Source organism: Cygnus olor, chromosome 14, assembly GCF_009769625.2.
Source record: "Cygnus olor isolate bCygOlo1 chromosome 14, bCygOlo1.pri.v2, whole genome shotgun sequence".
In the NCBI taxonomy this organism is placed as follows: Eukaryota; Metazoa; Chordata; class Aves; order Anseriformes; family Anatidae; genus Cygnus; species Cygnus olor.
The window spans coordinates 7,703,141-7,715,340 of record NC_049182.1 but is presented as its reverse complement, the minus strand read 5'-3'; the positions used below and the strand labels follow the sequence as shown (position 1 = coordinate 7,715,340).

Sequence of the window (12,200 nt, the reverse complement as noted above, 5' to 3'; positions counted from 1 at the left end):
GCTACGTGGGGCACACCTAGTGCTGGATGACAGAGAAGACACCAGAACTGCAGCTCCTCAGTCTTTTCACAAGTGCAATCTGAAGCATTTCCCTAAAGTTGTTTTAATGTGCCCAACAACTTAAGGCCAAAAGGGCTATTTGGATGAGAGGTGAGTGGGGTTACTCCTTAAGTATCATTTTTAATTACACAAGTGTTGCTGCGTTGCCAGCACTTGTTAAAGTAGAAATGTATTCAAATAGTTTTTATTTTCCTCTCAAAACAGTATGTTTCTCCTACATGTTTCGTTTGCCAAAGCTACAACCCCAAGCTTACAGAAGTTCATCTGCAGTTTAGACAATTGAAAACTGCCTGATAAATATTCTCTTTTAAATCCAGGAAGCGCGTGTCTATGCCTTGCTAAAAAAGAGCTCTCTCCAAATGGAGCAACAAAAGCATCTATGGTAAATCCCAGACCATGTGCCTTCGTTGAGACTGGAGAAGGGCCGAGCTCACAGGATGCCACTGATGCTGAGAAAAGATGGAATTACTGTAACTATTTACATAATCAGCAATACTGAGACAAGATGCAGTAAAAGCAGCAAAAGCATTGCTAATTATATTATTCTAAACTTAGCTCACAGTGTTCTCAACCCAATTTGGAGTTCTCCAGGGGATTTTTCCTAATTTTTTTTTTTTTTTTTTAATCAGCTAAATTTTATCCCTCCAAAAAACTCTGGGCAAATGACAGCTTATTCTTTGGGAAGACTGCAGTACAATTGGACTAGTGAAATATCAAGATCATTTCTGTGTAATATATTCCCATTTCCCATCCTAATTACTGACGGATTAGTTAGTGTCACTGGAATTATAATAATTTGCCTAAGTAGCAGGTTTTTAAATAAAGATGGAAATTGCATTCACAAGCCCCTCTTCCACACATTATTTATACATACTCTGTGTCTGTTTACTCTCCACGCATGAGTGGCTATTCTGTCCCTAAAAATCCACGATAACGTGCTAACAAGGATGCTACAAGCACCTACACACTTTCATATTTTCTCACATGCAAGCATTTGCATTTACAGGATTCTCATCACGCTAACGCATGGCTGCCAGCTGCCACCCTGTTGCATTTGATGCTCGTGGTGGTGCCTCCCCTCTCCCCCTGCACATGCACGCAGGGGGCTGCTAATTCATTTGCTCTACCTCAAACTCCTCCAGAAAAGATAAAAACCTCCATCCACCTCCCCACTGCAGGCAGGCAGGTTAGTCGGGACAAGACTACCCATGCCAGCTCCGATTCCCAGTCCAACTCCTCTCCTCCCGTGCACAGAGCCAGAGGTGCCTGTGTTGACCTGATGAAGGAGATTCCCTTGGGCACCCTGCTTGGTGGTGGTTTCAGTCGCAGCATGGCTTATAAAGGACCACAACCCTTTTTCTTTTTTAGTAAGTCATTTACACAAACAAAACCACTTAGTGCTGTGCACAACAAGCCTTCTGGAGCAGGCTAGGCATCACTTACCTGTCATCTTTATGCTCTTTTTAGCTGGTTGAGCACTTTTCTGCCTTCTAAAATAAACACAAAGGATTTAGGGGACAGGGGAGGATTTATTTTCAAACTAAAGCCTGAGCAGTGAAATAAAGTCTCCCTGAGGATGGGCCACCCGATCTCTCCTTGCTAGCTGCAGTCTCCCTCCCATTGCACCATGGCAAGGGCACGCTGCTCTGTGAGGCCACAGCAGGCTCGCAAAACCCAGACCATGCAGGTCCTGGTGAGGAAGCATCTTCAGTCTCTGTCCATTCCTTCATCTCCGCTGGCCCTGGACCTGGCTATGAGACCAAAGTCCTGCACCAACACTAACCCTAACCCTGCACTGAACTCGCTCCTGACAGCCATACCTGCCAAATGCTAGAAGCAAGACAGTCCAGAAAGCATTTGCCCAAATACACAGCCTTTTAAAGATTTCCTGAAGTACCGAAACGTTTTGTTTTGCCCCTTTCCACATCTATTTTGACCATTGTAAAAATCTCTTTTTAACCCTCTCAGGAGTATACAATGACAACTGGAACCTAAAATCAAGCCATTTTCCCCCGAACTATTACAAAAGCTCAAACCTAATGCTCCTGCTCAGCCCAGCGTGGTTCACTGAGTTGTAAACCAGTGTTGATGCTGTGCTGGAACCAGCTGTGTGTGTAGCACACGAATCTGCTTGGGAGATTAAGCCAATGGGAGATTAATAGTAAAGCCATAAAGGGAAATCAGCTGCTAAACTCCTACCAAAAGCCATAGGCAGCTGAGCGATTAATGTTTTGAAAATCCTTCTTATCAATCAGGGGCTATTCTAAGGTACGAGATGGGTTAGAAATATCTCCAATTAAAGGGAAAGCTATATTAAGTTATTTAGGAAGAGAGTTCATACTTAGCAGAAGTTCAAAAAATGAGCTATTTTCACGATTCTTATATTACTTTTTCCTGGAAAATGGGCCCATTTTGAACAGCAGCAACACATTGTTCCTGGATCAAGCACTCGTTACACGTAATATGAAAAGGACAGCATTACCGCTTCCACTTTACAGGTGGCACAATGGGAGGGCTCTGATGACACCTTTCCTACAGCGACAGAGAGGATTATGTCCTGGGAAGGCAGAGCCCCTGTTCCACCTGCAGCTGTTGAATAACACTTTTATGTATGTAGGCAGCAAGCAGAAAATATTGGCAGGAGCCATAGTGTGGTAATGCACAAGTGTGACAGGAAACCTGAATAATCGCTTATCTTGTGATATAGAAGCAACAGGGGCCCAATTCAACACAATATTCCAGCAAGTTTTGTAAACACACCAGAGACTGCTTGATAATCATTTTGCCTGTTTCCAGAAAAAAAAGACCTTTTGAAGTTTGTGCATGTGATGTCAGTTCATTTTTCAAAGGGGCAACATGACAGCTGTGTTGGAGATAATCAAGAAACCTGGGGGCAATTAGGTTTTAATGCTGTGACAGTGGGGAAGTATATCAACCTCCTCATTACAGCCACCAGTTTCTCTGCAAAATGCTCTATAATAAGACACAAGGGATATCATCATTTCTTTGCAGAACATTTTTTGTGATTTTTGCTGTTGTTGTTTGAAACCATGCAAGGAATTACTTGCAGATTTGCAAATGCCAATCACAGCTACAGCACCCTGTTTACAGCACAGCAAGTAAACATTATTACATTTATAATCTCCATTAGGTAGAGGAAAGGAAGTTTTGCAGACCTTGCTGTTTCATACAAACTTAAAAACAAGTCTGACAGCAGGCAGTGCTTACAGAGTGCACTTTGATTTCTCTGGTACATCTATACCTGATGTAGGAACATGTGGGGTCACTGATGGGGCCCCTGATTACCTCCCATCTGGAAAATTAGTCATATTCACAAAATGCCAGATAAGGGTGACGGAGCACTCCTGGAAAGCCAGAAAATCCGAAGCATGGAGATGCCAGCTGAATTACCCACAGAAAAATTGTTCCAGAAACAGGTGCTCAACCTGGGCTCTGTTTTTCTTTTCTGCTATTTTCTTCTGTTGGTACATTGCAATTTTCCATTTGTTCACAAACATTTATGAGTGTGTCCTCTGTGGAAATTGAACATTCAAGGTCTGCTTGGAGCACCTTTTTCTCCTGATGCAGAGACTGCAGTTCAGGTTGTTACAACATCAAGAATGAAATGGACTTCACTATGCCACAGAAATCTCACCTGTAAGTTATTGCTTGAGCCTAAAAGCCCGTACAATAATTGGTCATAAAAAGTATGTATTTTCATTATATTCCAGAGCAGTTCAGCAAAGCAAAGGTTTGGGGAGTTTGACCGTGCCACAGACTATTGACGTGCTGCTCAGGGGAAAGACACAGCTGAGGGCAAAATTGCCATCCATCATCTCCCTCTGTCCTGCTTCTCCACCTGAAAATTCAGCTGGTCTTACCCTCCTTCTTATGTCTTTGGTAAAAGCACTCATACTTTTCCTTCACAGTTCCAGGAAAGCTTTTTGAATCCTCAATCATTTCACATAATGGTCTTGCAGAGAGAGAAAATGGAAGGTGACATAACTCAGTGGTCAGGGGGATCGTGCCTAAGCAACGTCCTGGGGGACAAGGAAGGAAGAGCATCCCATCCTCTCTCTGCTCTAATCCCCCTTACTCCCACCACCCTCCTGGCTGTATGAGTTCAAAACCAACTCCAGCAATTATACGCTGTAGAATATAGAGCGGAGCAGTGTCAGCTTCAGCAGAATATCTACAGCACCCAGCAAAGCACCAAATGCATGGCATCCCAGCCAGCACACCTCACCTCACATTTCAGCCAGCAAGGGAGCTCTGGTGGGACGCAGCACTCTGACAGCTGTCCAGCTCCCACATCGAGAGTCGAAGCTGTCCCCAGCAGCTTCCAGCTCTTTCTTCCCTTTCCCCTGAAGGCTTCAGGCACCCACAGCAGCACCAAATACAAGCTCCAGCCAGTGCTCCTTTACATTCAATTTGCACAGGTGTAAATTGACTACTCAAGGCAAGGGAGAATCAGCTTTCTTCAGCAGCCAAAGGTGAAGAGATGCTCTGTTTTCACTTGTACAACCTCCTTTTCTCAAAGCTCCCTGCGTGATATGAACCTGCTGCCCTTTGCCTTCCCTTCCCATGAAGGAGATTACAGATTCCCATACCACCACCTGCACTGCTGCAACACAGAGCACCAGATTTCCGACAACAGAGAGAAGGGGAGCAAAACAAGGGATTCATGATGAAAGACTACCTCTTCTCGGTCTTCTTTCCTAGTTCTGCACTTAGACTTATGCACGACACAGCTTGGTTTTATATGCAGGTCACTCAGTCATTCTTCTCACACGTACATCAGGCACTGCTGGAAAATGTGGCCATTATCCATCAAGTCCTTTGCTTTAGTCAGCTTCCAGCAAAGAGTAATAGATGCACTTGTGTTGTCACATCATTGTCCAAAATGTCAGGGAAAAGAGCCTTGAACATTAACAACTCCCTAAGGAAATCAGTTCTTAAAAAAACAGAATGGAGGGGAAAAAGGTGCGAGGAATGGAGAGTAAGATGCAGAGCATCCCTTTTTATCAGGGATGAGGTATGCAAAGAAGTGCCCTTAATAGCTGTGTGCCAGCCAAGATAAAAGCGCCAGTGCTGTGGCTTTACTTCCACTGAAGTTTACATTGCATCTGGATAAAGCAACATGTGATCATGTTCGTTTTAATTTCCAGGATCCAGAGTTAGAAATGATTTCAATATCATACATTAAGAGAGACGTATTAAGTTGAACAGTAAGGATAGTCTCTTCCCAGGGCACTTTGTATTAAGATTCAAATAGTGCAGTGAGGTGATAGTATCAGGCAGTGCAAATCTTCATGGACAGCAAAGGGGAAAAAAAAAAAAAACAGGAAAAGAAAATGATGAAATCAAAGATGACAAGAAGCAGTAGCCAAAGTTAGGAGGAAGAGGAGGTCAGGCACACAAACTAATCAAGGTGACGGAGTGGTATTTTCCCGGTGCAGTCAACATCTATGATCTGCTTTTAAAGGGTTTGCTTATGGTAAGAGAGAATGAAGCAAAGATTCAAACCTTTTAAAGCTAGGTAAAATGCAGACATGAAAAAGATACTTCTCTGCTGAGATGCAGGGAAGAAAAGAGAAATGAAACAGGAAGGAATGAATACCCGCTCCAGAACAACCTGCTAGTAAATTTTGGCAGCTTGCTAATAACTAAAACCAACCTGACCTGGGACTACAGGAAACCGTGCGGAGGAGCAGTGACCAGCTGTGGTGAGCTTCCAGTAGCAGTGCATGTTTTCGTAGTTGCAGCTGCAAATGCACAGCATCAAAACCTCAAGTGAGAAGGATAAAGTGCAATAAATTTGACAGTGCTTTGCCCACTCTATTTTCATTGAACGCTCGTTTTACACAACTACTCATTGCAGCACAGTGAATTATGTTCAAGAGAGGTGCTCATAAAAATAGGAAAATAAAGCAGAAGTTAGACAAGACTGCAGGAAGCTGGCTGAGAGATGAGTAACGTCACCAGTTCAGTCACTTGCAGCAGATAAATCCTTTACCTCTCCAAACTCAAACGTGTGCAGCCTAACCCACAAAAAACTCTGAAAAGGGACCTTTCAGCTCATGTCCAAGCTCTGTGGACCTTCAGACAGGTAAGGCATGGCCACAGTCAGCACTACAACTTCCCTCCAATTCCTTAATTGGCTTTGAGTATTACTGATAAGTAATTGATATACAGGAAATGAATGCAAGGCCTCCAACGAGTCTGCTTCTGCATACAAATACAGGCAGCTGAATATGAATCAGCAGCAAACACTGCAGCTCTTCCACTCCTATGGCACTTCCAGTATGGACGTGCTTAAAATATTTCAACATAAAGTGTTTCACTTTGTATAAATGATGCTGGCATGATTTCCAATGCCATTTCAGAACGGAAACTGCAGAGGACTGAGGGGGTCAGATAAAAACAAAGATAATGTATTATGCTAACACTATTTTGGATGAGAATATAGAGAAGAGAGAGGCTTAAGGGACAGCACAATAGAGAGTAAGATAAAGATAAAAGACACACAAAGGCAAGCATACAGCTCTCCACGCATTCAGTCTTTACATACAATCTTCCTATTTTTTCCCAAGCCAAAAAAAAAGCCCCAAAATTAAGATCTATGCACAGAGTATTTGTATTTAGTGCCAACTTCGTGTCTACATCAAATTCCTCTACAGTGCAAGATGCAACACTGTAAATAGGCTCATTTTCATTATTTTATCAAATTGTGTTAACTTTCTTTCTGCAGCATTCTGAGGCTGGCAACACCAAGACGTGCAGGAAATGTAAATCACTCCCTTTTGATATGATAACCGTAGCAGTGAATTGCATCCCAGAAATCAGCTCAGGATTATAGCTGAGAACTCGCTGAAAGGCACTTAGCTGTGGCTTTGCGCCAGGAGGGTAAATTTCAGCTGGCAGGTCAGCGCAAAGCGGACTCAGGTCTTGGGAAAGAAGAACAATACATAACATACAGCTATCTCTGGCTGCCCGAACCTCAAAGCCAACAGCCTCAGGGTCGATATATAATTAAAGGATGCCAACAGGTGTTAAAAACAAGTGTATATTTATGTATGCAAATGTATGGGAGAGCTATATTAAATATGAATAAGCACCTAGGCAAGTGACAGCCAGCAGGCAGTAGGATAATCTATTTGCCAGACAAATACAGATGCATACATAAACAACCACATACAAAAAAAAAAATGCATTTCCTGCATTAAATTATTTGTGGAAAAGTACATTATTACAATAATTTTAATCATGTATCATTTATTTAAATTGTTTTTCAGTTTCAAAGATTTAGCAAATATTGGAATGCAAATAAAGATAATCAGAAAGCGAAAAATAATTGTTTTTCCAATGTCTTATTTTCATGTGTAAATGCTCCTGCTAACAGCTACTTGTGTTAACCCTGGGCCAGGACTCTGCTGAATTAGGTACTGCACAAACACAAAACCAAAAAGCTCTGAACCCTAAGGAATTTGCAGCTCTAACAGAACAGAGGCAGCAGACGGATATAGACAGAAATAATCAAGAAATAGTAGTTAACAAGGCAGGAGTTAGTCTGAGCAAACCAAATCCCTGATTGCCGTGAGCATCGCACAGGCACCGCAACAAAGAGGAGTTTTGATCATCGATGCCCTGCACCACACGGAGCTCTGCGCATCCTTCATCTTCGCCGCTGTGCTCCATCTGTCACCTCCCCGCTTCCTGGCAAATGTGTTTCACTCACCCACTGCACTTCATCTCTTAGCATGAAAACTCTTTGGGCCAGGGACTGTCATGTACCACCAAACCCTCCAGCACCAAGCATGGTAGGGCTCAAACTGGTCATGGAGATAGATAAAACGATTTAGGAATGAAATGGTTAATTAATAATAATGCTTATTAGTAACTGCTCCAGCAGTTACTAATACACTAATCCAGTCATCGGATTTTTTATATTTTTTTAAATTTTATATTCGTTATTATGAATTATAAATTATTATTACATTCATTATTATTTATATTATATTTTATATTCATTTTTTTCCCCTCAGATACCTCCCAAAGACCAACAGCAACCAACAGAAAACACTGCTTAGAGTCAAAATACATGGAAACTTCACTCTGCACAGTTCCATGTCTACTGATCATATTACCTTTTCAGTAAGATGCAGTGAATTGCAAGACAAGAAGGCAGTTCCTACAAAATGGCATGTTCAATAGTGGTAGCTGCAACTTCCATGCTCAAATGTACAATGTGACAGATTTTCCAATGCAATCCAAACTTCAGAAGTGGAAAAAAAATAGAATGTAAATGGACCTTGCTTGCTCTTAAATCACTGTTAGCAAATCTGAATCTGTTTAAGCTGGCCATTTAAATCAGGCCTATTTAACTTGCAAAGGTAGGTCAGGTTTTATTGATCACTCCAGTGCTTATAAATGCACTCTTAAAAGAACAAGAGTAATGATAGACAAACACACAGCTTGGTTGCTAAAGGCTCACTAGAAATATGTGTGATGATATTTACAGCCCTCGAGCTATGTTGTTGTCTGCACAATTTATACACGCACCAGAATGCAGATTGCAGGCTTGCCAATTCATATTGGAATGTTTAAAAAGCAAAACAGACAGACAGACAGACAACCAAACAAACCACCAAAATCAGAGCCTTACCAGACCGGAGGTGGGTTAACATTTCAATTTACTAAAAGTACAACCAGGAACTTCCAGAATACTGTCACAGCAGCACAAGTGCAATCCACTGCTTGGTTTTTGTTCCTCAACTGCTTTTAATGCAATATTTTGTGACTGGGTTTCCTACTCAGAGTCCTTGCTATGTCCTGAATTTTGAACTACTAACAACTGGTGGCATTATTCCAGTTGCCGTAGAAATAACGCAGACTTATTGTTATTTATATTATGGCATCACCTAGAGGTGCTTTTAATTAATCAGAGTTCCTTCCTCTATACTTCTCAGAGAAGGGCCAGAGAAGCAGCATTTTTATAACACTGAAGAAATTTTTAAATAAACAAATGCTGACTATTTGATGAACCTAGATTCTAGAGGAGTGAGATGATAAATAAAGGAAATAAATAAATATGATCTTGCTGAGGGCCGGTGATCATCATAGCAGAGAAATAAGGGAATGTCTAAATAAAGATTTGCAGCACTTTCCACCCATATGGACGAGTACAGACTGAACACATTGCTACCTCTAGATATAGCCTTACTTGATACTAGCTTTTTGCTTCGCTACCCTAGCTTTTCGTAAAGGATTTCACTTATGAACTGCCTTTCAGAGAAATAAAAAATATTATTCCATACAAAACTAAACATGACATTCGTTTTGTTATTTTTCACGCCATGCTAAAATAAAACTACAAAGGGTTTTCAATTGATATACACATCATTCCCATCCCAACTAAATACTAATTTTTATGGCCTGAGAAAGTTTCTAAATATAATATTTACAGACACTTAATCACAGAAAACAAACAAACAAACAAAACCAAATGAAACAACAACAACAAAAAAAGACAAAAAAACACACTGCAGTTAATGTACTAGAAGACAAGATTTCTGGGTTTTATTCTGCTGCAGACTTGTGCAACTCAGACAAGATCCTTAATCAACCCTTACTCAAGTTTCTTCCTCCATCTAATGAACAGGTGAGGTGCGTAAATGGATCAGTGACTAGGACATACTCTGGAGCTATGCTGTCAAACAGCTAGAAAAGCCAATAATAAATAGTATAAATTCCCATCATCAACTTTAGGCAATTATCCACTGTTTATTAGCCTCCAAAGTGCAGGCTAATAAATCTGCTTATTTTAGCAGATAAAGTCAAATTACCCTGACTGAAGTTGGTGAGTGTTCAAAGATGAACAGCTACAGCCTCATTTGCTTTTTGTTATTTTTGATGAAATGTCAGCTCAAAAACTGAAAGATAGTTCTTCGTTATTTAGGCAATGTGAAACTTGGGCAGTTATTTTCCAGGGAACACGGCCTACCTGACAGGTCTTAAATGAATAAAAGTGATATTATTACAATTATCATTAGAAGAAGATGTCCCTCATCAAAATGTGTCTGGATTTTAATTGACAAGGTCTGGGTTAATGCTGTGAAAATGCCAATGAAAGCAAAGCCTGTGGCTCAAACTAATTGTCAGCACTGAGCAACCTCAACCTCTAACCCACCACAGATTTATCACTCTGTGCACACTGTACTCATGACAAGAAACGTTTGAATTAATCATTAACAACGAGAAATTCCTCCCAGACAGAAAGCAAGCAGAGTGCAGGGCTGCCTACCCCCCTTTCCCTTGCTCCCAAGCCAAGGAGAGGTGCCTGCAAGCTTTCTTAATGAGGAGCACAACTTGTTGTTGTTTTGCCACCTTTAAGACCATTGCAGAGGAAACTTTCAGTGCTCCTAAAATGAGGAGAGAGGCATTAGTTTGAGCGAGCTGCAGTGCACATAGGGCTAAATGTCCTCCCACCTCTCTGGCCATTCCTCCCCAGCCAACTCCAGCACAACCGACAGGCACAAGGCCTCGATGGGCGAGATGGCAGAGGTGCAGTTGCACAACGTGGGCTCACACATGAGCACAAACCTTATTGCTGATACTGAGGGAGTTCCTTCGTCCCAGAAACACCTGCGCAATTGGTCCACTTTCTGGAAAAAGGCCAACACAGTACGCAGCACTCTTGCTTTCCAACATGCAGCAGATTCACAGTGCTTGCCCAAGGCACTGTGGCTGTTATTCAGTGCACCCAGCCTGCTCCTGCTGCTGATCGTTCATATGAACTCATCCCCCATGGGGGTGCCTGTTTTTAGTACCAGACTACGCAGCCGAGCACCCACCACTTAGCCCCACCTGCTAACTCAGGGAGCTTCCTCCCTGGTGGCAGTCATCAGTCACAGTGCATTGGCCACACTGGTACAGAGACCAACAGGCAGTGAAAATCCCAGAAGAGAAGCCAACAAAGTGTGGGACATGAGTACCAGCCCGGCACAACCTACAGCCTCCTTACTTCAGCCACAAACATGGTAACATTTGGGAAAGTCCCCTCAGTTGGCAGTCAACATCACTTTTCACGTCCAATTTCATAAATAAGTAAAAACGAAAGGTTCTGTAAGAACCTTACTGAATTCTTAGTTTTATTTATTCTACACCAGAATACTGGCACAGACCCTCCAGAATACTGCTGGGCATAAGGGAGGCTGACTGCCTCCCGTACCTGACAAAGGCCCGAGGCCTGCTAGGTAGCGGCGTGCACCTCAGCCTCACTCTGCTCACCTTGCGCAGCCTTTGCCCTGCATGCCTTGGCTCTCAGCTTTTCCATCTGCGTGGGTGACGGCATCATCGTGACGCAGCTTGAGCACACGTCAATATGTGAGGTTGTTCCCCAGCCCAAGACTCTGTATGACATCTGATGCAAAATGAAGAATTCCTCCCCCGTGCCACATTAAAAATGGAAAGCACAACAACATTTAGAAGAAAGGAAGGGAGGGTCATCTACTAAAAAATCAAGGGCCAGCTTCTGAGGTGGGGGAAAAGGCAGAGGGCTGCTAACATCCAGAGGCACTAAGCTTGACTGGCAAGATATAAATGGAGCTACAGAACCCACCTTACAGAGAAGCAAAACATACACACACACCCCATCATCAACCGACTAGATGGGTAGGTGGGAGAAAACAAAAGACTGAGTTTGCTCTGGTGAAGGAATATAAAGCTACCTTGCTTAGGGGGTGCCAGAATCAGCAGGGGCTCCGCGGCCCCTTCCCAGTAACTGGGAGGCAGAGGCTGCTGGTGGCATTAGCACAGGCACAAAAACCCAGCTCACTTCAATGCCCCATTCCTCCCAGAGACGAACTTCTCCCATTCATGACCAGCTATCCTGCTTTTCTAATTTTTGCTGTTTTCTATAGATTCACCACAAAAACTACAAACTAGAAAGCTCCCATTAAACGATGCCAAAAAAACCTCTCCATTCACAGCAAACGTTTGGCTGCACACATTCTCTCTTATTTTCAAATGTTTTCAGTATGTTTCAGCTTCCCTTCATTAAAAATATTCATAATTATTTACAGTGCATCTAAAGGACTTGTACAACAGGTTTATGCTTCCAAATACAGACTCCTGGCTGA

At 42.4% G+C, this 12,200-nt stretch overlaps 1 protein-coding gene across 3 annotated transcripts in view; it reads right to left on the bottom strand.

The window, feature by feature from the left end:
- SGCD (sarcoglycan delta) overlaps nucleotides 1–12,200 on the bottom strand; it is a 333,594-nt gene that overhangs the window by 195,823 nt on the left and 125,571 nt on the right. The window lies entirely within an intron of this gene.